At 40.3% G+C, this 26,383-nt stretch overlaps 1 protein-coding gene across 2 annotated transcripts in view; it reads right to left on the bottom strand.

Annotated features, from left to right (window-relative positions):
• Window positions 1-25,323, bottom strand: part of TMTC4 (transmembrane O-mannosyltransferase targeting cadherins 4) — a 136,072-nt gene extending 110,749 nt beyond the window's left edge. Inside the window, exon 1 of one of the 2 annotated variants that reach the window (XM_073894332.1) lies at window positions 25,000-25,323. The gene's annotated coding sequence lies outside the window, so the exon portion shown is untranslated. The remainder of the gene's footprint in view (window positions 1-24,999) is intronic. The other variant, XM_073894334.1, reaches the window with a different exon arrangement.
• Between the last annotated feature and the right edge of the window lie 1,060 nt (window positions 25,324-26,383).

Below are 26,383 nucleotides of genomic sequence, written 5' to 3'. Positions count from 1 at the left end.
ATGTAATCGAGAATTGAGGCAATTACCCACATTATTCAACTCCCAGAAAACACTTCTGCACAATCAGCAGGATATTTCTTTCTAGTGAAAGTAATTGGAAACCTTGAATTATAGAGCTAATCCCCTCAGTTAATTTGGCATTTGGAGATATGGCCCATATTTCCAGAACAAAACAGTTTCTAGAGACACTTCCCCTAAAAGATACGGCTTTAGCTTGTCCTCTACCCTCTCTAGTTCCTTTACACTTCTTGGCTCCAATATATTGTGTGCAAGAAATATGGATTTCGGCAAGGCATTTGTGTTCTACCAAAAATTAAACTGTGCTTCACATTTGGTTTTTCTCAGTGAGAACTGTGAAAGTCCCATTTGTAAAGCCTTGATGTTAGCCTTTGGTATCTGCCTGGCAGCGTAAATATCATCCTTAGCAGGTGTCTCAGTCTGTTGGGGATGCTGTAACAGAAACCCATAGACGGTGGCTTATAAATAACAAACATTTATTTCTCACAGTTCTGGAGGCTAAGAAGTCCAAGATCAAGGCACTGGCATATTTGATGTCTGCTGAGAGTCTACTTCCTAGACACTTTTTTCTTTGTAACCTCACATGTTGGAAGGGATGAGAGAACTCTCTGAATTCTCTTTTATAAAGGGCACTAATCCCATCGTGGGGGCTCTGCTCTCATGACTTAATCACCTCCAGAAGGCCCCACCTCCTAATACAATCACCTTGGGGGTCAGAATTTCAACATGTGCATTTTTTTGGGGGGTGGGACACAAAATCCAATCTATTATAGGTGATGAATTATATCAAGGTAGAGCTTATGACCATGTTATTAGGTTAGAAATTGAGTTGCTGGAAGTCTGCGGTCATGTACACAATAAGATGGTAAGAATCATCACTCCCAATTTCCCCTTCCCTGAGGATGGGAGCCACAACCAAAGGTTTTCTTTCTCTTCCCTCTGGCAGCCCCCTGACAGCTAGATGGTGGTCCCAATTGTACCACACAGGTCCTCAAAAGATACCTGTCTTTTTCTGTGCGTGAATGTCACAACTTCACATCCACTGTTAGAACCAGAAATATATTTTTCTTGCTGTCTTGAGTTTAAGCAATTCTGGAGATGTTATGGCAGAAGAACAGTTTTCTCTCCAGAATCTCCAATTCTGGAGATGTTATGGCAGAAGAACAGTTTTCTCTAAGTAATGTGTCAGGAATATTGTAAAACCTCAATATTGTGTTGGACTGCATTGAACACAAACACACAGCATGAGCACTTAGGTTGGCATAGAGCATTTATTTTCCAGGTGGTCATTGATCTGTCATTGTGTTCTAGTTTATAGCACCTTTGGCCAACATGATCAGGAGTCTATTCTTCCAGAACAAAAGAATTCCTCTAAAGGAGGTGATGGATTTAATTATAAAAGACACGAACCATGACAATCTATGGTAAGAGTGGGAAGTTCCCTATACTCAGGAGGGGGACAGCAATTGTGTCCATCTATTCAAAGGACAAAGGATGAGTTCAGTAACTACCGAGCAGCTCCCTATACCTGCTCTACCTGGATGTGACTAGCATGTGTCACCCCTCAATCAATTTGTGATCACACAGAAAAGCAAAAGGTGATACAGAACAATCAGGCTGGCTTTGTGTAGAGTAGATGGATTTTTTTCTACAAGAGAGAGAAGGGCTGAACAGAACGAAGTGTGTGCACCTTTCCATTAAACATTTTCATCCTTGGGCTGAGAGGGTTTGGTCTGCGCACTGCCTGCTACTCTTCAGTAAAGGGTAACTTCATGTCAACCTGGAGAGGAGCACAATTGACTAGGACATCAGAGAGGTCAACCCTCTGGGTTAATTCTGTATAATCGCTAGGAAACAGGCTACACCCAGTAACAACTCTCACCTCCAGACACCCACATGACTGCTTTTAGTGTTCCCACTCCTGCACTGGGTATGTTTTAGAGTCAGTGAGCCAGCGACTATGGTGGCCATGGCTTATGCCCATATCTCTAAAACAAGTGACTAGATATTTTCTCTTTGCACATTTGTGGGGGATGGATTTGTGAATTTTTGCAAAATTGGAAACAGGAAAAATCTGTTTGAAGACAGCCCTCCTTCATAAGTTGCATCTAGACTTTGCTGAAAGGCCTCCTCCCAACTGATTTTTTTAATGACATAGTTTGGAAATTTGCAAGTTAATAATACCATGTAGGAGACTTTAGAAAGCCTATGTACCACTTCAAACATGCAGAATAGGAATTTCAGGAAACAGCTGACACTGAAAGAAGTGAACTTGAGGGACGCACACACACTCATTTCTTATTACTACAAAAAGCACATTGGGAGAAAAAGGGAATCCTAGTTGCCACAGCCAGTGTTTCTTTACCACCAGGCATTTTAAATGCACTGTTAATTATCATAACCCCACATGAAGACAGAGATCTAAGAATCCCAAGGTCACAAAAAGAGGAGATGGTACAGTTGGGATCCAAACTTGGTTTTGTTTGACTCAAAGCCCATTTTTAAACCCCCACTCCTCCCAACTTTCAGTCTCTTGAAATAACACTAGCAACCTGGTTTATAACCTTTCACATCTTGCTTGAACAACCCGTATACACATATGTAAGGCTTACATTTTTGTTTACTTTATAAAAGGGAAACACACGTGCATAGTTCTCTGAAATTCATATTAAGGTCATATTAAGGATGTCTTCTACTTTTTTCTAAGGTCTACAAAAGGCTAAGAAATAAAAATTTCCTCTTATCCAAAAGTTTGAAAGTAGCAATAAAACCAAATGGACCATATGCCTTTTTAAATACTAGCTCTTTAATGTTCCAATCTCATCTCTTGGTATTGGTCTTTTGAGGTGTTCTACTTCTTGGATTGCTTTCTGTAATACTAATTTGTTTTTAGATATTCAAATGTATTATTATAAAGTGCATCTAATATTTTTGAAATTTAATATACTTCACATCTATAGTTAAATCTATTTATTCATTCCTAAGAATTATATATTAGCTTTCTCTTTTTGGGGGATTATGTTTTTGAGGGATTTTTTGTTTCAGGAATCTTTTCAAATAACAGGTGTTAGTTTTTATCATTCTTTCCATACTTTTTATCTTTTCTATTTAATTATTTTCAGCTTTTATCTTTTAAAATGTTTTCTTCCTTTATTTTTGACAAATTTTATTGTTTCCTTAAACTGAAAAACTTACGGGAAGTCTAATGTAGTTATTAAGTTCATGAACTGAACACTAGCTACTTTGGTTCAAAGCCTGGCTTTGCCACTTACTAGCTGCGTGACCTTGGGTAAGTTACTTTAACTCTCTAGAGCTAAGTTTTCTTACCCGTAAAATGGGTTGTTGTGAAGTTTAAATGAGTTAATATATGTAAGCTCTTGGGAAATGGTTGGCACATAGTTATCTACTTGATAAAAGTACTTATAAAGAAAATAAATGAACCCCTTTAAATAATAAGAGCTAAGGTGATATTATTATTATTATTATTATTCCAGTAGTTAACACACAGTGTTATATTAGTTTCAGGTATACAATATCATGATTCAACAATTCTGTACATAACTCAGTGCTTATCTTAATAAGTGTATTTTTTTAAAGATTTACTTATTATTTATTTTGAGAGAGTGAGAATGAGAGAGAGAGAGAGTACATGAGAGGGGGGAGGGTCAGAGGGAGAAGCAGACTCCCTGCCGAGCAGGGAGCCCGATGCGGGACTTGATCCCGGGACTCCAGGATCATGACCTGAGCCGAAGGCGCTTGCTTAACCAACTGAGCCACCCAGGCGCCCTTATTAAGTGTATTCTTAATCCCCTTCACCTATTTCACCCATCCCCCCCACCTACAACCCTTCTGATAATCATCGTTTGTTCTCTGTACTTAAGAGCCTATTTTTTGGTTTGTCTTTTTTTTTTGTTTGTTTTGTTTCTTAAGTTCCTCATATGAGTGAAATCATGTGGTATTTGTTTTTCTCTGATTTATTTCACCTAGCATAATACCCTCTAGTTCCATCCACGTCACTGCAAATGGCAAGATTTCATTCTTTTATCATGGCTGAGTAATATTCTTTTATATATATATATATATACACACATATATATTTTTTAAATTTTTCATTGTTATGTTAATCACCATACATTACATCATGTTCCATGATTCATTGTTTGTGCATAACACCCAGTGCTCCATGCAGAACGTGCCCTCTTTAATACCCATCATCAGACTACACTATCTTTTTTGTCCATTCATCTATTGATGGACATGTGGGCTGTTTCTATAATTTGGCTGTTGTAAATAATGCTACAATAAACACAGAGGTGCGTGTATCTTTTTGAGTTAGTGTTTTTGTATTCTTTGTGTAAATACATAGTAGTGGAATTACTGGATTATATAGTTATTCTATTTTCAATTTTTTGAGGAACCTCCATATTGTGTTTCATAGTGGCTGTACCAGTTTGCATTCCCACCAATAGTGCATGAGGGTTCATTTTTCTCTACCTCTTCATCAACACTTGTTTCTTGTGTTTTTTATTTTAGTCATTTTGACAGGTGTGACGTGATATCTCACTGTGGTTTTGATTTGCATTTCCTGGATAATTAGTGATGTTGAGCATCTTTTCACATGTCTGTTGGCTATCTGTATGTCTTTGGAGAAATGCCTGTTTATGTCTTCTGCCCATTTTTAAATTGGGTTATTTGTTTTTTGGGTGCTGAGTTGTATAAGTTCTTTATATATTTTGGGTACTAACTCTTGTATTGAATATATCATTTACAAATATGTTCTCCCATTCAGTAGGTTGTCTTTTAGTTTCGCTAATTATTTCCTCTGCTGTCACAGAAGCTCTTTATTTTGATGTAGTCCCAATAGCTTATTTTTGCTTTTATTTCCCTTGCCTCAGGAGACATATCTAGAAAAATGTTGCTATGGCCGATGTCAGGGAAATTACTGCCTGTGCTTTCTTCCAGGATTTTTATGAGTTTAGGTCTCACATTTACGTCTTTAATCCATTTTGAATTTATTTTTGTGTATGGTGTAAAAAGTGGTCTAGATACACTTTTTTTTTTTGTATATAGCTGTCCAGTTTTTCCAAAACCATTAGTTGAAGAGACTATCTTTATCCCTTTTATATGCTTGCTTCTTTTGTTGAAGATTAATTGACCATATAATCCTGGGTTTGTTTCTGGGCTTTCATCCTGTTCCTTTGGTCTGTGTGTCTATTTTTGTGCCAGTATCATACTGTTTTGATTATTACAGCTTTGTAGTATTTCTTGAAAAATCCAGTTTTCTTCTTCTTTTTCAAGATTGCATGGCCTATTCAGGGTCTTCTGTGGTTCCATACAAATTTTAGATTATTTGTTCTAGTTCTGTGAAGAATGCTGTTGTTATTTTGATAGGGATTGCATTAAATCTGTAGATTGCCTTGGGTAGTATGAACATTTTTAACAGTATTTGTTCTTCCAATCCCTGAACATGGAATATCTTTCCATTTGTTTGTGTCATCTTCAATTTCTTTAATAAATGTTTAATAGTTTTCAGAGTATAGGTTTTTCACCTCCTTGGTTAAGTTTAAGTTTATTCATAGGTATTTTATTATTTTTGGTGTAATTGTAAATGGGATTGTTTTCTTAATTTCTCTTTTTGCTACTTCATTATCAGTGTATAGAAATGCAATGGGTTTCTGTATATTGAGTTTGTATCCTGTAACCTTATTGAATTTGTTTAGTAGTTTTTTGGTGGAGTCTTAGGATTCTTCATAGATAGTGTTATGTCATCTGCAAAAAGTGAAAGTTTTATTTTTTCCTTACCAATCTGGATGTCTTTTATGTCTTTTTCTTGTCTGATTGCTATGGCTAGGACTTCTAGTACTATGTTGAATAAAAGTGGTGAGAGTGGACATCTTTGTCTTGTTCCTGATCTTAGGGGAAGAACTCTCAGTTTTTTACCATTGAGTATGACATTCACTATGGGTTTTTCACATATGGCCTTTATTGTGTTGAGATATGTTCCCTCTAAACCTCCTTTGATAAGGGTTTTTATCATGAATGGATGTTGTGCTTTGTCAAATGCTTTTTCTGCATCTTGAAAGGATCATATGGTTTTTATCCTTTCTCTTGTTGATGGATGTAACATGTTGGTTGCTTTGTGAATACTGAACCACTCTTGCATCCCAGGAATAAATCCCACTTGATTGTGGTGAATGATTTTTTAAATGTATTATTGGATTTGGTTTGCTAATATTTTGTTGAGGACTTTTGCATCTATGTTCATCAGAGATATTGGCCTATAGTTGTCTTTTTTTGGTAGTGACTTTATCTAGTTTTGACATCAGGATAATGCTGGCTTCATAGAATGAATTTAGAAGCTTCCTTCCTCTTCTCTTTTTGGAATAGTTTGAGAAGAACAGGTATTAAGTCTTCTTTAAGTGTTTGGTAGAATTTACCTGTGAAGCCATCTGGTCCTGGACTTCTGTTTGTTGGAAGTTTTTTGATTACTGATTAAATTTCACTGCTGGTAGTTGGTCTGTTCAAATTTTCTATTCCTTCCTGATTCAGTTTTGGTAGGTTATATGTTTCTAGGAATTTATTCATTTCTTCTAGGTTTTTCCCATTTGTTGGCATATAATTTTTCATAATATTCTCTTATAATCCTTTGTGTTTCTGTGGTGGGTGTTTGTTTTCATTTCTCCTCCTTTTTTCTGATTCTGTTTATTTGATTTCTCCCTCTGTCTCTCTGTTGCCTAGCTAAAGTTTTATCAATTCTTTGATCTTTTCAAAGAACCACCTCCTGGTTTCATTGATCTGTTGTTTTTTAAGCTCTATTTTGTTTATTTCTGCTCTAATCTTTATTACTTTCTTCCTTCTATTGTTTTTGGGTTTTGTTTGTTCTTCTCTTTCTAGCTCCTTTAGGTGTTAGGTGATATTGTTTATTTGAGAGTTTTTGCTTCTTGAGGTAGGCCTGTATTGCTATAAACTTCCCTCTTAGGGCAGGTTTTGCTATATCCCAAAGACTTGGGGCCTTTCCATTTTCATTTTCATTTGTTTCCATGTATTTTTGGTTTCCTCTTTGGTTTCTTGGTTGACCTTTTCATTGTTTAGTAGCATGTTATTTAAGCTCCATGTATTTGTTTTCTTTCCAGATTTTTTTTTTTTTTGACTGATTTCTAGTTTCATAGTGTTGTGGTCAAAAAAGATGCATGGTATGACTTCCATCTTCTTGAATTTGTTGAGACTAGTTTTGTGGCCTAACATGTGATCTCTTCTGGAGAATGTTCCATGTGCCCTTGAAAAGTATGTGTATTCTGCTGTTGTAGGATGGAATGTCCTGAATATATCTGTTAGATCCATCTGGTCCAATGTGTCATCAAAAGTCACCATTTTCTTGTTGATTTTCTGTTTGATTTATCCACTGATGTAAGTGGGGTGTCAAAGTCCCCTACTATTACTGTATTACTATCAATTATATCCCCTATGTTTGTTATTAGCTGCTTTATGTATCTGGGTGCTCCCATGTTGGGTGCATAAATATTTACAATTCTTTATAGCTTCTTGTTGGATTGTTCCCTTTATGATTATATAGTGTCCTTCTTAGTCTCTTGTTACAGTCTTTGTTTTAAAATCTATTTAATCTGATTTAAGTATTGCTACCCTGGCTTTCTTTTCACTTCCATTTGACTGATAATATTTTTCTATCCCTTCACTTTCAATCTGCCTGTGTCTTTAGGTCTGAAATGAGTCTCTTGTAGGCAACATATAGGTGGGTCTTGCTTTTGTTTTAATCCATTCCATCACACTATGCCTTCTGATTGGAGCATTAAGTCCACTTACATTCAAAGTAATTATTGATAGGAATGCACTTATTGGCATTTTGTTACTTGTTTTATGGTTGTTTTTGTAGTTCTTCACTGTTCCTTTCTTCTCTTGCTCTCTTCTCTCATGGTTTGCTGGCTTTCTTTAGACATATTTGCCAGCTTTCCCTTTATTTTTCTGCATATCTATTACAGGTTTTTGATTTGTGGTTAGCATTAGGTTTATATATAACGTCTTATGCATATAGCAATCTATATTAAGTTGATTATCGCTTAAGTTTGAACGTATTCTTTACTCTCCCCATCCCCATACTTTACATCCTTTTATTTTGTGAACCCCTTGACTGATTTTTAAGATACACTTAGCTTACTTTATAGACATACTTAATATACTTAATTTTACTACTTTTGTGCTTCCTACTTTTCTCACTTCTACTTAGGTTCTTTTCTTTTCATTCAGAAAGTGCCCTTCAACATTTCTTGTAGGGCTTGTTTAGTGGTCATAAATTCCTTTAACTTTTGTTTGGGAAACTTTATCTCTCCTTCTGTTCTGAATGATAGCCTTTCTGGATAGAGTATTATCTATCTGCAGGTTTTTTTTTTCTTTCAGTACTTTGAGAATAAGCCACTCCCTCTGTCTGGCAAAGTTTCTGCTGAAAAGTCAGCCAATAGCCTCATGGAGTTTCATCTTGTATGTAACTGTTTTCTTTTCTCCTGTTTCTTTTAAAATTCTCTCCTGATCACTACCTTTTGCCATTTTAATTGTGTCTTGGTGTGGTCCTCATTGGTTGCTTTTTTGGAGGGCTCTCTATAACTCCTGGATTTTGATTTGTTTCCTTCCCTAGATTCAGGAATGTTTTAATTACTGTTTCTTCAAATAAATTTTTTTCTGCTCCCCTTTCTTCCTCTTCCTCTTCTGGGATCCCTATAATGTGAATGTTATTGTGCTTGGTGGTGTTGCCAAGTCTCTTCGTCTATTTTCATTTATTATTATTATTTTTTCTCTCTCTTGTTCAGCTTGATTGCTTTCCATTACTCTTCTTCCAGGTTGCTGATCTGTTCTTCTGCTTCTTCTAGTCTACTATTTATTCTGTCTAGTGTATTTTTAATTTCATTTGAGTTTTTTTATATCTCTGATTGTTTCTTTCTTATGTTTTCTATCTCTTTGTTGAGGTTCTCACTGAGTTCCTCCACTCTTTTCTCAAGTCTAGTGAATATCTTTATGACCATTACTTTAATTCTCTATCATGCATATTACTTATCTCCATTTCATTTAGCTCTCTTGCTGTGATTTTGCCCTGTTCTTTCATCTGGGACATATTCCTCTGTCTCCTCATTTTGTCTAACTCTCCATGTCTAGGTTATCTCCTATGTATGTTGTGTGCACCCTACTAATGTGGCTGAGCTGGGTTTGCTTTCAGGGCAGTCATCTGCAATGCTTCTTTGCCTTATTGTGGGCAAGGTTTGGTCCCTGTGTTGTAGAGGGCCAGTCTGTGGCCACCTAGGGCTTGAGTTGAGTCAGACCAGGTGTGTGTCAGAGCTGTGTTTGCACTGAACTGCAGGGGGTTTTCCCTGTGTTGTCCCCTGAGAAGCTTTGGTTGGTGGGCAGGACCTGCACTCAGATCAGATATTTGCTCCCAGCCCACTGCTGGGGCTAGAGTTGGACTTGTGTGTGTGGTTATCTTTCTATCTCCCCAGGGCAGGAGTCATTTTGGAGTGGTGCTGGTCCCTGTTGGAGCTGTTTGCATTCTACCAGGCTTGTGGCACCACTCTGAATGGGCTCCAGCCAAGGGCATATTGGGCAGAGCAGGTTTGCAGGAGAACATGGGGACAGGGCATGTGGTGTTAGCAAGGTTTGTGCAGGTCTATTGTAAGAGGGGACCTGTAGCCACTAGCGACCTAGACACGGAGAGTTAGACAAAATGAGGAGACAGAGGAATATGTCCCAGATGAAAATTCCTGCCAAAGGCTGGAGGGGACATGTCTTCAGGAGAGCTCAGTGGTGGGGTGTGCTTTTAGCAAGCTGGGTGGAGAGTGTTGGTGCTATGCTGGTTCCCATAGATGCTTATGAGTCTAGGCTTGGGAGTTGGGGAGGGCAATGGCACCCACCACCAGGTCCTTTGTTCCTGGAGAAGTCTCCTAAAGACCCCTGCCCCTTCAGCACACATTCTGAGTTAGTAAATAAATCTCTTCCCCATATACCCTAGGTGTTTTTCAAACTGCTTCTCCTATGTTGTATCTCCACAGGCCTGTTTGTTGTGCTGTCTCTTTAAGGGTGGGGGCTCAGTTTCCTATTGCCCTCCCAGTTTTCCCAGAACTAAGCTGCCAATTTTTAAAGTTCCAGCTGTTAAGCCCCGCTGATTGTAAGAACTCTTGAAATTAGGCCCTTCTGGTTTTCAAAGCCACATGTTATGGGGATTCACCTTTCCTCTGTGGGTTCCCTGTGCTTGAGGTGCTTGTTGTGAGAGTCTGTGACTCTCCCTTCTCTGTGCCTGCAGCATCCCTCCTTCCCATGGACAGGCCCTTGGGCCTATTTAGCTCTCCACCATGTCTCAGCCCTTCCTATCCTCTTCAATGTGGCTTCTCTACAGTCAGCTGTAGGGAGTATTCTGCCAGTCTTCAGGTCATTTTCTGGGTTATTTACACTAATGTGGTTGTTATCTAGTTGTATCCATGGGATGAGGTGAGCTTAGGATCTTCCTACTTCACCATCTTTTCTAGAAGTCCTGATAATAATATTATTAAAATTTATTTTATTTTATTTATTTATTTGAGAGAAAGAGAGAACACAAGCAGGGAGGAGGGACAGAGGGAGCGGCAGAAGCAGACTCCCCATTGAGCAGGGAGCCTGATGTGGGGCTCGATCCCAGGACCCTGTGATCATGACCTGGGCAGATGCTTAACCAACTGAGCCACCCAGGCGCCCCTATTATTATTATTTTTAAAATATTTTCTTTATTTGTTTATTTGTTTATTTATTTATTTATTTAGAGCAAGAGTGTGTGAGTTGGGGGGGGAAGGGCAGAGGGAGAGAGAGAGAAAGACCATCTAAAGCAGACTCTGCGCTGAGCATGGAGCCTGATACAGGGCTCCGTCTCACAACCCTGAGATCATGACTTGAGCTGAAATCAAGAGTTCGGAGCTTAACCAACTGAACCACTCAGGCACCCTGATAATATTTTTGAAAACATATTTAGCTATGGTTTTGGTATGAAACCTTCCTTTCAATACTTTTTAGATAATTATTTTTGATTTTGATATGTTTCTTCCAGTATTTATTGTAAAACATTTCAAACGTACAGAAAAGTTGAAAGAATCATACAGAATCATCAACATCAAATTCTCCAATGAACATTTTGCTGCATTTATTAGATCACATATACATTGAACTACTCATCCTTCTGTTAACTCACCAATTCAGCTTGATTTTGGATGCATTTCAGGTAAGTTTTAAACAAATTTTGATATATTTCTGATAAAGGGGCCAGTTAAAGGAGTGTTCCTTAATTCTAATAGTGCACATTTTGGGGCCATCTCGTCATCAATCTTTTCTCACTTTATTAGAGTATGAACCAAGAATATGGCTTATATGACTTCTACTTTGGGGAGGTTTTCTTCATGGCTAAACACATGATCTTTTTTTGTCACACAGACACAAAAGAAAAGTTGTATTCTCTGCTTGTAGAAAAACATAGCTCTCTGTGCTTATTAAATTGTTCTTGTTGATTGTATTATTCAAATCCCATATATCGTTATTGACTTTTCTGTACTTTGTCAAATTCTGAAAGATGTATATTATAATCTCATTATAATTTTTAAAATGTTCTGTATTTCCATTAAGTATATGTTTTCTAAGTATTCTTCTATAACATTCATATTCTAGATTTCCCGACACCCTACTAACCATTTAGTGTAGCTATAGATTGAAAGGATCATTGTGTTCTCTCCCCTCATCTTTTCCTTTTTTGGGGTGTCTGATCTCAGTCAATTGGCATTTGCTTAAATTTTCCTATTTTCCTCAGCTAGGGAACATTAATAGTATATATCCTGAATCCTTGCAGGTATGAAAAAAAAATCCTGCCCTTATTGCTGAGGTATATGTTGGCCTGATTGCTCTTCTAAACCTCTTATGTTTCCCCTTGGGATTTTCCTTTCATTGTGTTTTTCCTTTGGGCTATGAGCTCTTGATCTTTTGGACCATTAAATTGGTTCTCAGCTATGATCACCTTCTTTTTCACTTCATACATTTGATATTTATTTAAAGATTTTATTTATTTATTTGACAGAGAGAGTGATCACAAATAGGCAGAGTGGCGGGCAGAGGGAGAGGGAGAAGCAAGCTCCCCGCCGAATAGGGAGCCTGATGTGGGGCTTGATCGGATCAGGACCTGAGCTGAAGGCAGATGCTTAACTGACTGAGCCACCCAGGCGCCCCCAAACATTGGATATTTAAATAAAGATATCAAACGTCTTCTCAGTCCAGGCTGCCATAACTAAATACCATAGACTAGGTATTTGTTTTCTCACTTTTCTGGATGCTAGTAGCCCAAGATCAAGGTGCCAGCATGGTTAGTTTCTAGTGAGAGCTCTCTTCCTGGCTTGTAGATGTCTGTCGTCTCTCTGTGTCTTCACATGGTAGACACACACATACACACAGATAGAGAGAGAGAGAGAGAGAAGCAGAGAGAGAGGCAGAGACAGAAAGAACAAGCTCTCTGGTGTCTATTACAAGGGCAGTAATCCCATCGCCTGGGCCCCATCCTCACAACATTATCTTAACCCAGTTATCTCTCAAAGACCTCATCTCCAAATACCATCACTCAGGGGTTAGGGCTTCAACATATGAATTGGGGATGGTGGAGAGGTAAGGAATTCAGTCCATAGCATCAAAGTTTTTTCTTTCTTTCTTCAACTTCCAGAACATGTTTTAGATATTCTACTTAAATCTTCTTGGGGGTTCTCATTAGTATCTGTTAAAAGTTATCCTTTAGGTATTCCCTTAGTTCTCCTCCAATGGGAGCCCCCCCAGCCAGACATTCCATGGCCTGGCCTTCCTCCCTGTTTCTTTCTCTCTCTTTCCCAGGCTACTGAGTCCTCTTAAATACAAGTTTTTTTTTTTTTTTAATATACAAATACATATACATAAAGATTTTATTTATTTATTTGAGAGAGAGCAAAAGTGAGAGAGATCACAGAGGGAGAGGGAGAAGCAGACTCACCACTGAGCAGAAAGCTCGATGCAGGGCTCAATCCCAGGACCCTGAGACAATGACCTGAGCTGAAGGCAGACACTTAACCGACTGAGCCACCCAGGTGCCCCTAAGTTTATATATTTTTAACCTGATCACTTTGGTGTTCCTTCAGCCCTCTCATTGGTCAGGATGTTGAGACCTCCTGAGCAGTGTCAAGCTAGTGAGCCAACAGTGAAGAAAGTGGAACACTGCCAAGTCTCCCTGAGCATGAGGCCAGTGACAGTCCTTCCCAGCCAAGGTCTCCCTGGACACTGGCAAGAAGAGCATCCACACTCCTTTCTCTTTCAGAGATGATGGGAGAAACCATGGCTTCAGTGCACCCTCCAGACTCTTCTAGCCTTACTGGTGTTTCTGCTTCAGAGTGTTAAGGCAGAGAGGGGATCAAACCACCATCTTCCCCCAATTTTCTCAAACCCATGCTTTTAGCATAATAAGCATTGTGTTCTGATAGGATAATATCTGTGAGAATGTGTTTTGCAGCACACCTTCTGTCACATGTGGAGATGGTGTGCTCTACCTTCTATCAATAGAGTTAGGAGAAGTATAGGATGGGGGTGAGGCAGACATCCTGAAAGCTGTGTAAAGAATTAAGGTCACCTGCATTATTAGACCCTAAGTAAGGCATTCTGGGTTACAGAGGGTCTCTGAACAGGGAAGAAAAATCCACTGAGAAAATTTTTAAGACTCAACCAAGATACCTTTCAGGAAATACCTGGGAAGCCAGGTACATTTTTGGACCAAAGAGGAAGGGAGTGTGGCAGCCATAAGCAGTTAAGGATTAGCTCAGCCTGTCTGGGAGAAGAGCTGTCTGGAGGTAGAATGCTCCAACATAGCATCCGTCTGCAGAGATACAGGATATGCAAAAATGGCTCCTGCTGGGTGAGGTCAGGCCAGGTCTGGACTAGTGGGTGACAATGAGAGGGAACGAGCAGATAGCACATGCTCAAAGGAGCCTAGTAGAGGGTGTAGGTGGGGGCTAAAATCCCAAGAAAGGGGTTGCTTTTGTAATTTATTCACTCACAGGGTGCCATTTTGCAATTCTCACAAATGTGCCATAATAGTAGCAATGACTCACTGCTGCAATCTTGGGATAATTAGATCAGAGAACTAAAGTTATTTTGCAGTGTCAACTGTGATGCTTAGGCAGAGTTACATAATGAGACTCATTATCTCTTGTGAGATCTTGGACAAAGACAACGGTGACAGACTTCAAGAAAATAACCTCATACATTTGTGCCATTCACATAAGGCTTCATTGACACACCCAGTTCTGGTCTACGTAGAGATGGCACTGATAGCAGGTGCTCAGTCAGTACTAATTGAATGAACATAAGCACAAAGACATAAATGAATGCTGAAAAAATACCAGCCTTTTTCTCTTTGAAATACTAAATGTGCTGATGCCTCTATCCGTTCTGCTTACCTAATTCCAAAACACTGGAGTATCACTTTTCCTAACGTGGGAGATATAGGTCCCTGTGGTAGGGGGTTTGGGTAGCGCAGGAGGCAAAATTTGTAACGAAAGTTATGTTACAGCAAGGAGCCATCTGGTTTTCAATGCTGGGGGCATTTTATAGATGGGAATGAAAAATATAAAATTCCCATTTTTAGTTAGGAATTGACATCTTGAATTTCAGCTTCAGTAAATAGATAAATAAAACTGTGATTCAAATAATGCCTCGTATATCTCTGCAGTTTCCAAATGTGTCATAACTGAACTGGAGGAATTACTGAGGACAGATGCTAACCCATACTCTACACATACCCTACAGCAAGGAAAATGACAGACTTCGCTCTTCTTGCCCAAGCTACATTTAAATTTTAAATAGCCTTAATTGTTGCCTATTTTTCATGCCATATAATGGAAGTTTACAGAAAGATCCAATGGAAAACAGTAGGTTTTGTAAAAAGCTTCAGGGCTCTCATGCGTGACAAACAGGAGCCACACCTATAGCAAGTGACTATCCAACTAGGATGTGCTTTTCATGGGTGTTTCTTTTAATAGAAAAATGCTATCGCCTACATATCTCACCATTATTTACATTCTAATCACCCTCTAGTGATGAATTCAGATGGAAGCACTTTTCATTAGACCGTTTGCCATGGCAACTCGAGTTGGGGAAGGCCCTTCTGCCGGTTATGTTGCTGGGCGGGCAGTGGGCCTCTCTTCCTCAGCTATCATTGACCTCCCGCTAGGATATTCATCTTCTGATGTGCACTTGGTGGCAAATGGGACCAGAAAACCCCTACAAATTCTCATTTGGAAAGAAGAAAAGATAGTTTGTCTCCAGTCGTTGGAAGTTCAATTATCTGTTGATAGACAAATACAAGGCTGGAAAGGCAGGCGTTAATAAAAAGCTGTAAAATCTTGTTTCATCCAGTCTGAGAAAGCTAAGTGGGATATGTCACTATTGACCCCGACTGAGCTTCCATTAGCATGGCAATTCTTAAATCGCCACATCTTTTGATCTTTTGAAAAGGGTCCTGGGTTTTCAACCAGTTGTCAGGAATGACTGAAATTATTGGTAAGAAAATCTGGCTTTGGCAACTTTGGCAGCTGCAAACAAAGACAAGGACGTTTTCCAGGAATTACTGGGACCAGTATAATTTAATACCTTTTATATATGTTTCAGAGAAAATATACAAACTGCTGAAGAACAAATGAATATCAAAGCAGGTTTTACATAGGTCCAAGTGCTAATGTGGTTCATTCATTACTCTCCTCACTCTTAGTTATTCAAGAGTGTCTATTGCAAACTAGGCTCTGGGCAATATTAAAATAGACATCTCTGTCTTTTAATTGTAGATAGTCTTGTCTGTTCTCTGATATAAAACTTACCTTAGTCTTAAGGAGATTTTTAACCCAAGGAAGAAAAACAATAACACAAAGAAAAAAAAGAAAGAAGGAATATATATACATGTATACACACACACACACACACACACACACACACATACATATAAACAGTGGACACAATATAATCACACATATACATATAAACAGTGGACAAAACACCCAGCTGTCAAAAACATTACTGAAGTGATGGGAATATGTGGAGTTAAGAAGGAGGATTCTGATAAAATTTCATGGAAGAGGTAGTCTTAGAATAACTCCTCTTCAGTTGAAAGATTACAGATGTATGAATACATACAATGTTTAAATATCACAAATACATCACAGGTAAGAGTGACAGTCTTCCATATTACCACCCCTTCCAATACTGTTGAGCAGAATCCTGCAACTTTTTAATACATATCTGATTATATCTTTTCAAAAAAAATTTTATAAAAATAGGGTCGTGGTACACCTAACGCTCTTCAATTTGCTATTCACCGAATAAAAACAGTATTGTGAGGTTCTAGGATGACCCGAGGTACTTGGAAGGTGGACATACGATCAAATGGACGTGGAACAAAGGTGGGTGAGGGAAGAGGTCCTACTGATAAGGCTCAGAGTTTGTTTTGCTAGAGTCAGAAGAAAGGTAGCAAGCACCAGAGTCCCGGATGGCCAGTGAAGGGTTGGATGCTCAGCAGGAAAGGCTTCATGTTTATTAATATGATCATATCTATTAATGGGAAATTCAGCTTGATTTTACATCTCAGTTTGATTAAAAAGGCAAAAGGAACTCTTAATCTTAGGGAACAAACTGAGGGTTGCTGGAGGGGAGGGGGGTGAGGGGATGGGGTCACTGAGTGATGGACATTGGAGAGGTATGTGTTGTAATGAGTACTGGGTGTTACATAAGACTGATGGATCACAGACCTGTACCCCTGTAACAAATAATACATTATATGTTAACTGAATTTAACTCTTTAAAAAACGAAAAAAAGGCAAAAGGGAAGCATTATAGCCACGAGAAAGGAGCCTTTGAGGAATATGAAGAATATTGAAGAGTATGGTTCTGTTTATAAACTGAAGAAAGGAGAAGAAACTAGAAGGCAGGGAAGCGCCAGCATGGGCCACATCATTCCAAAGAAAGCAGTGAAAAACGGAAGAAATAGCTTGTTGAAACAAATTAAAATTCAGTGAAATTCTCTTTTAAAAATAATTTGCTTTTTGCGGCTTTTTTCTTTCTTTCTTTTAAGTTGGAATTGTTGTGCTCCTCTGAATTCAGCTAAGATGACCCCTGACACAGAAATGGTTCATCCCCCATGTCCTCTTTACTTTCAGTCTGACACCAGCTTTGGCAGATGAGGGTTCTCATTCAGAGTTAGACAAAATAACAGTATAGGTTTGTGCATTCTTTGAAATTAATTCTTGATTTTCCTTTGAATGTGTTCTGTTGGATATGTGGTATGGAAATGGCATGGAAAAAAACTGCCTGATTGTTCACAGCAGAGCAAAAATCTTGCTGTTTTGTTCTGAGCCTGATTCAAATTTCAGTTTTCTGTTTATCTTGATTGCAAATTAAAACATACAATCTACACATGTAAGAGAATTCTGCCAAACAGTTCTGGGGAACACCAACAAAAATCCAAGTTGCTTTTGGTTTTGTTACACAGGCTTTGTAACGGAGTTACTGAGAGAAGCGTTTATTGAGTGCATCTAGAATCAAATAAGCACGTGAGGAAAGGTAATGTAAAATGCACTTTGTACAAATTATTGTTGTGACATGCAACTGAATGTTCAGTGTGACAGATATTCCGTTTCTCATTTTTCATACAAGATAAATTTAACGTTTTTTGTGTGTTTTCAAAGCAAAACCTCTACAATATAAAATACACGTACAAGATTTCCACTATTTAAGCAAACAAAAACCTCCTGCATCATTCTATTTTAATTTTTTAAAACCTAATGAACCTAAAATGAATGAACGTAATTTTGAAGAAAGCAGTTTTCAGGTATATTATGCATTCTGGGGGAACCTGGGGAGAGAACTTTCTTTTTGGCTTTGTCAACTGTGTTTGAGTATACTGTAACTCTTGAGCTGACCAGTTACTCCATGTCCACTGCTGAGCTAAGTGGTCACTGAGCATCATCTTACTTAATGTTCATAGCAAACTACCTGGGACTGATACTGCTCTGGTCCCCACTTTACAGTTTGTTTTATGTGAAGTAGTGGCCCCCACCAAGGAACAACTGAAAATGGAAAGTTAAAAGTTTTACAGGCGATTTGGTTTTTCATGGAGCCTTCTGTTTATTCTCTGCGAAACTCTTTCCCCCCATATGGTTTCCTCGGAAACAGGACGTTCGTTCTATGACCTCTGCTAGTCTCACTCTTGCTCACACCCCAGACCACCTCATTCACGCTCTTCGCTTCAGTGATGCTTTACGTAGAGTTACATTCCCCAACTTATAGCTAGCTTACACATCTCTTCCGAGTGCCAAACACACAGCCAATAGCACCTCCGCTCCTCCATTAGATGTCTAATGGGCTTTGCCAACCAGCTGAACACTCTCCAAACTGACTTCCTGAGATTCCTCTCCAGAATCTGCTTTTCCAGTTGTCTTAGTCTGTTTGGGATGCCATAACAGGATACCCGAGACAAGGCCGTTTATAAACAATAGAAACTTAAGTATCAGTTTTGGAGGCTAGAAATCGCAGATCAAGGCACCAGGTGAGAGCCTGCTTCCTGGTTCATGGACGGCTGTCTTCTTCACATGTGGAAGGGGTGAGGAAGCTCTCTGGGGTCCTTTTGATAAGGGCACTTGTCCCATACATGAAGGTATCACCACATTGGGAGTTAGGTTTCAACATATGAATTTTGCGGGGAAACATCTGGTCTATAACACTAGAGCCCCTGTATCAGTAAGCACACCACATTCTACCTAATTCCTCCAGCAGAAACCTGGTTAGTCTTTACTTCTCCCCCTTTGTCACCTTCCACTTTCGATCAATTGCCAAGTGCTATCAGTCCGGCCTCTGATACAGTTTAAAATCTCCCAGTGTCTCCCTCTGTGCTCACTGCCAGCACCTTAGACCAGGCCTCCCTCAGCTTGTCCTGGCCATTAGTTCCTCTCAAAAATCTTTGAGGTTATAAATTCCACTTACTTTAAAGTCTTCTGTTTGCTATATTAACGATTTTGTTTTTCCCTTTCACAGGCTTGGGTCCTCTTTTCACCGGTTTGGTTTTCCTCACGTGTCTGTTGATTCCTGGTTGTCCGTTACTCTTTTTGAGACTGGTCTCCTGCCTGCTCTGTTTCACTTAGCTGGCAGCAGGTGACTGTAGTGGTGGTGGGGGGAGGTATTATTTGGATAATTTGTTCTTTGCTTTTGTGGGATCCCCGTTCCTCCTTGGAGCTTGTAGCCACCTGGGAGCCATGCCTGTTCAGTCATCAGTCCTCAACGAGCAACAACTATTTGCCAGATGCCCTTATAGACTGGAGGAATCCAGCAACTGAACAAAATAAAACCAACCGCTGCTGTGGCCACCCAAGGCTGGAGGGGGCAGGAGTAGCTGCAGTTCTGTAACTATCATCCTGCGAGGTACCCAGGGCCCGTCCCACTGCTCGGATCCTTGGCTCAGAGCCAGAAGCTTCTCTTGATCTCTCTTGGGCTCTGATTTTCCCTGTGAAATGTATCTTATTTGCATTTCATCTTTTAGGAATTTACTTTAAAATTTCTTCTTAAATTGGGTGCTCAGTTTCCCTTCTTGATCTAATCCTCTGAAATGGTCTTCCAGATTCCCCTCCTGTCCCCTTCTGCCTAACGCATTCATCATCTTCAAGTGGTCTTTATAAAATATTACATTGATTGTATCACTGTCCTCCTTAAAACACTTCAAAAGTGTCCTGGTGCCCTTAGAACTAAGTCCAAAATTCTTAACATGGTCTACAGAAGCTCAGATGATCACAGCCTCTGCTTGTCTCAGCTAGTACTATTTCTGCCTCCATCTCTCCCGTTAACCTACTTTTCTTAATTTCTGAAATATGCCATTGTTCCCCGTGAGGAAGCCTAGGACACATGGAGAAGCAATGCACTGTTATTTCTGCTGACAATCTCAGCCAAGATCTTGGCTAGTATCATCCATTAGACCCGTAAGTGAATTAAGACTTCACGCGATTCCATCTTCTAGCCTTTGAGTCTTTGAGCTAAAGCCCTAGACATTGTGAGCTGTGATAAGCTGTCCCCGTTGTGTCCTTCTGTGAGCATACTACTCGTTATTTCATCATACAAAGTTTTGGGTTCATCTGTTATGTAGCCATAGCAACTGGAACACAAAAATACACAATATGGATTAGCATAGGAGTTGCCTCGTTGACCTCTTTGTCACACTGTGTCCTAGCCCTTCAGATACTGGAATGTATACTGGGTTATTAAAGAGATCTGGAAGAGCAAAGTGGTGTGGCTCAGGAACACAACCTGGGCTCAGGTGACCTACCTTCTTTATGCTCACCTACTACTTACATTCCTTTTAAGAGAAGATATGATTAATGGTTTGTGGCAATCCTAATGTACCCTTGTTAGGGGTTAATTTGTGTCCACAAAAAAAGGTATGTTGAAGTCCTAATCCCCAGTACCTCAGAATGTGACCTTAATGGAAATAGGGTAGTTGCAGATGTAATTAAGAGGAGGTCGTATGGGAGTAAGTAGGGTGGGTCCCTAATCCAATATGACCAGCACCTTTATGAGGAGATGGTCATGTGATGACGGACATGAACAGAGAGATGCTGTGCAGACACACAGGGAGGAGATGGTCATGTGGTTGGAGTGGCATCTATAAGCCAAGGAATGCCAAGGATTGCTGGAAAACCCTGGAAGCTGGGAAAGGCAAAGAAAGATTTTCCCTAGAGCCATCAGAGAGAGCACGGCCCTGCTGACACCTTGATTTTGGATTTCTAGCCTCCAGAACTCTGTGGCAATATATTTCTGGTTTTTTCCATACCGTGCAGTTTGTGATATTTTGTCACAGCATCCCTAGCTAACTAATACAAACCTTGAGAGGAGTTTGCACCAAGCTACCTCAAATCCAGCTGGTCTCTCCTATGCTTCTTATAGATGAGATTGTTTTTGCCCGATGTGTGACTTCACCTGACCCACTAGTAAAGTGTATATGCGATGAACACTTGAGTCTTCATCAATTGAGCCCGTAGCCAGATGATTTTAGCAAAGCAGAAATGCTCTTCTTTTTTCTTCTCTTCTCCTTTCTTTCCTTTTCTTTTTTATCTGAAATTCGCTACTAGCAGTTTCTGATACAGGGTAAGCCCTCAGTAACTGTTATTTCATTCAAGCATTCATCCATCCCTTTCTTTCTTTGTTTTCCTTCTTTCACTAATGCTTTTGAAACTCTATCTTCTGTGATTTCAGACACACTCAAATTTCATTTTTAAAAACGATCTTTACTTGAGCCTTCTGCTTTGTATTTTCTCTTGAATAGTCTTCACCACCTTGTCTCTTTCCTCTCTCTTCTCCTTTCTTGGCTCCCTGACATTGTTGCTTGACTTTGTCATTCTCAGAAGGCTAATCTCTCCAAGGTCACAGTGCTTTTTTTTTTTTTTTTTTTTTTCCTCTTCTCCCTTGGTTCTGTTGGTTTTTGCCCAGCCCGTTCTTTTAATAATGTGTCCACTTATGCTTAGCCAATTCTCCCTTTTTATTTCTAATAAACTTTTTTTTTGATGAATAACATACCTATGAAGAGTACACATATTCTAAGTGTATAGTTCAGAGAAGTTTCACAGAGTGAACATTCCCTTGTAACTACCACCCAAATCAAGAAATTGAACATTCTTAGTACTCTAGGAGCCCCCTTCTCATCTATTCCCTTAATTAGTTTTGCCTATTTTAAGACGTTATATAAATGGAATTATACAATATTAACTATTTTTTTGCTTAAGATTATATTTATGAGATTCAATATTGTTGTATGTAGTTATATTCATTTTCATTGCTGTATAATGTTTCATTGAATAAATACACCTAAATGTATTTCCCCATTCTACTATAGGTAGACACATGAATGGTTCTGAGTTTGGACTCTTATGGACAGCCCTGCTTTGAATCTTTTTGTACATATCTATTGTAGTGTTATGTATATATTTCCATGGGATAGATTTTAGGAGTGTGATTGTTGTGTCATAGGCAGAGGTTCACCATTGATGAACATTAACAGTTTTCACAGCAATTGTACCAATGTAAACTTTTACCAGCAACGTATGAATGTTTAAGTGGCTCCATGTTCTTGCCAACTATCTATTAAATTTCTGTTAAGTTCTATTTAATTTCAGCTTTTCTGGCAGGTGTACAATGATATTACACTTCATTTTCCCTGGTGACTAATGAAGTTAAGCTCCTTTTAATATGTTTATTGGTCATTTGAATATTTTTTTGAAAAAGCCTATTCAACTCTCAGACTATTTGTATTTTGCAACTTTTTTTGTTAATTCAGTTTTTAAATTAAGGTTAAAGGTTATATTTTGTGTCCTAAGAAAAATTTTCCTATGTCAAGGCAACAAATATATTCTTCTATCTTATCTTTTCTAAACTCTCATTTTACTTCTCACATTTAGATCTTTCTGGGAAAGATTTTTCTGTGTGGTGTGAGGTATAGGGAATAGATATGCTTTGTTTCCCATGTGGCTATCTAACTAACCTACACCCTAAAATTGCTTTGCATTGCTTTGTCATAAAGTAAGTGTCCTTATATGTTAGAACCCCAAAACTTTCAAATGGCTTTATTATTGATGCTTCACCAATTAATCATCATAAAAAACAAACCAACCACACCAATAAACCTTTCACCAGATTTCACTAGATAGTATTAGACAGGGAGGCTTCCAAACAAGAGACACAGAAGAAGAAGCCTGGACTTTGGGTTAGGCCATTTGTTCCAATCTCAGCTTACTGTTTTACTCATCAATGGCTTTGTGTATATTACTTATATGCAGCCTTTCTCATCTATAAAATAAGAATAATAGGAGCACCAGGATGGCTCAGTCATTGAGCATCTGCCTTCTGCTCTGGTTGTGATCCTGGGGTCCTGGGATCGAGTCCTGCATCGGGCTCCCTGCTCGGCAGGAAGCCTGCTTCTCCCTCTCCCACTCCCCCTGCGTGTGTTCCTGCTCTCGCTGTGTCTCTCTCTATCAAATAAATAAATGAAATCTTTAAAAAAAATAAAATAAGAATAATAATGACCTCATCCAGTTATGGGGATTAGTAATAGGATAACTAACAAGGCCTGGCACAGAGCTGGCTCTCCAAAAGTTACAGCAGTTACTAATACTGTGAAAGGTGCAGGAAGGGAGAATTTGAGAATTCATTTCCATTTCAGAAAGACCTTAGTTGTCTTTGGAACAAGGGGACTGCTTTCATCTATTCGCTTTGTTTGGGGGGTTTGAGGTAGCTGAACACACTCCAAGGACTATGAGCTTTTTGGTTCCTGCCTGCCTTTGGCTTGAGAAAACCAACAGGGCCTCAAAAGACAGAATTTTTGAGACAACATATGAAAACCTTTGTTGCTACTTTCACGCCAACACACACACAAAAAAAGAAAGAAAGAAAAAGAAAGAAAGAAAGAAAGAAAGAAAGAAAGAAAGAAAGAAAGAAAGAAAGAAAGAAAGAAAGAAAAAAGCCCACACAAAAAACAGAACTAGTGCTTTGTGTTCATAGGATTTTTTTTCCCCTTGGAGGGACAAAAAGCATATTTAGATAATATTTCTATAATTAATTAATTATTTATTATTAATTTCCCCTAGAGAAAGGAAAGCACTGATTGATCTAAAAATAAAACAAAGCAAAATATCATTTAAAAAGCCATAGGTGAGGACATTTTCCTGATGGACCTTTAGCCTCCAGATTCCTGTGTCACTGTTTTTATAGCTCTCACTAGCTTTGACCCTTCCCAGGTGACTGGGAAGGCCTGGAACATACCATAGCGTACATATTTAAGAAATAAAAATTTTTTATACCTATTGCTGTCAGGATTATTGATATTGTACTAATTATTATGTTAGAAATCTCCTTGGAAACCTGGAGGAAAAAAGCAGTCTTTACAGCGGGATGGGAAAGCATCTTTATAATGGGATAGAAAAACATAGCAGAACCATCTTTGCTTTAGGTTCTCCTACCAAGTGAATATCTAAGTTAGTGGTAAGGGTGGAAACGGGCTGATTTTTGGACTCATCCTATTAAAAACTCTGAATAAAATGATGGAACTAGACAAAATTAAAAGGTGTCTGTTGAGTTTCTCATATTCACCTTCATTAATTTCATTCAGAATGCACACATGAGGTGTTCTGGATCAGAGATCCCCCCCTTTTTTTTCATAATAGGATCATCTTCCATTGCAAGCTACAGTTTTTACTCCATAAACTACGATTTTATAATCAGATCATCAATCAACTTTTCAGAGACTTTGTCCTCTCTCGGGATTATTTCTTTACTAACCCGTAAAAGTGCACAGCGATGCAGCAGCTTGCTTTCTGCAGCTCAAGGGCCCCCGCGGTCTTAGCACTGGTCCCCAGTCACGTGTTTGGTCCCCTTTTACTAACTCCTCTGCAGAGCGGGGCCGAGCAGTGTAAGAGGAGGGAAGAAAATCGGCATCCCCCAAGCGTGAGGGTGACAGGACCCCACCGGGGGCTGTGAGTCGAGAGAGGTCCTCGCTGTCTGTCCCCGCCACCCGGCTGGTGGGGGCTCTGGAGCCGGACTCCCGCACACTTGGCGCAGCTGCCCGCGCAACATGGCGACGCAGGGGGCCACGGACGTCTCCGCGCTGTGCAACCAGGTCGTCTGGAGCACCGCACCTGGAAGAGCGCGCCCGGAAGCAGGTAGGAGCGGCTGCCGGGTGGCGGGGTGAGGTCCTCGGCGGGCCGCTGCCCCTGCAAGCGAGTGGAGGCCCCGAGGGGCAACGCTTTGAGCTCACGTCTGGCGCCCCAGCTTTTAAGACCTGCACCTGAGGGACAAGGCCCCAAGCCTCCAGCTTGCAAACCCCAGCTCCCACCTCCAGACTCCCGCTGGAGCCCCAAGACCCCAGCCCATGTGAGGACTCACCCTACAGCGCCTCGGCGGCCTCTGTTGACCGAGCGGCGTCTGGGCTGACACACGGGTGTCCCCGCGCTGTCCTCCCTTCAGGGCTGTGTCTCCGGGGCGGGGGGGGGGGGGCTCCGCTTGCTGCCTGCCGGGTTTGCATCTGGGCTAGGTTTTTACTCCCGAGGCTCTGGTTTTCTGTCTGCGCTCATTTGTGTCCGGGCAGCGGTTGGTACATCCGGGTCCCAGTTTAACATGGCATCCGGTTTGCGCGGGGGGCCTAGGTGTTGGCGGGGGAGAGTCCTCTCTTCCCCCTTTGCCGCTGGAGCCCGGGGGCTGCTCCTTGCGGGGCTGGCTCTGGGTGCCTGCAGGACTGACCCTTGCGACGCCACAGGCCCGTATTTTTTGCACACTTTAGGAAGCTGCTGTTTGAGGGGCTGGCTTCCGGCCAGTCTGAATCTGGGTGCTGACTGAGATGGACCCTTTGGGACACTGACAGGTCTTGGTGTACCCTCCAATATTGGGAGCCATTAAAAATAAAATAGACTGCGTGGACAGGCACAGAGCTTCGAGGGACAACCAGGAGCGGAGGTAGGGTTGACTGGCAAGGACTCTCTCCTAGAGGAGGCCACTCCTTCCCAACTGGGAGAGGGGTTGCTTCCTCTGACGCGTGGAGACCAACACAGAATCCAGCAGAATGAGAAACACAGCTGCTCTGCAGTGCAGGAAACCAGCAATCCAATATGTCCTGTGTTAAATCCAGACGACAGCAGGCCGAGGCCTGTGCTCTTTTCTCAGCCCAGCGGCAAACACCTTCAGAATGTTGCAACTCCGGATAGGCTTAGGAGGGGAGTGTCCTGTGTTCCGCCCAGAGCCTTTGCCATGCATACTCAACGCCATTGGCAAAGGAGATCTATACTCCATGCCAAGGCAAAGTTCAGCCCCTGGGAATCTGACTGACTAAATCCATGGTGCAGGGCAAGGCTTATTTCTGTTGAGAACTGCTTCCTTCAGTGCTTATTATCTTGCACTTGTCATTGGGCGTCAAAGCCATACCATGTCTAAAAAAATGGAATTTGTGGTGTGTGCGGTTGACTCCCTTCCTCACCATGCCTTCCCACGACTTTTAGAAACAAGTGACTCTTCATTAGCGGTTTATTATGAAAAGACATAACTCAGGAACAGCTAGATGGAAGAGGTGCCTAGAGCGAGGCGTGGGGGAAGGGTGCAGAGTTTTTCCATGGCCTCTCTGGATGCCCCTCTCCCTGAACCTCCACGTGTTTACCAACCTGGAAGCTCAGGGAGATTTCTTATTATTGCTCAGTAAATATCAGTGTGTCAACCCCTTGTACCATTGCTTACCTCTGGGTGACATATAAAAGCCAATGGGGATTTTTCCTATCTAAGT

This window comes from Callorhinus ursinus, unplaced genomic scaffold (assembly GCF_003265705.2).
Source record: "Callorhinus ursinus isolate GAN/ISIS: 27379988/994484 unplaced genomic scaffold, GSC_fseal_2.0 scaffold7, whole genome shotgun sequence".
NCBI lineage: Eukaryota > Metazoa > Chordata > Mammalia > Carnivora > Otariidae > Callorhinus > Callorhinus ursinus.
The sequence above is the reverse complement of the archived record's forward strand: the minus strand, read 5'-3'. Positions and strand labels throughout refer to the sequence as shown.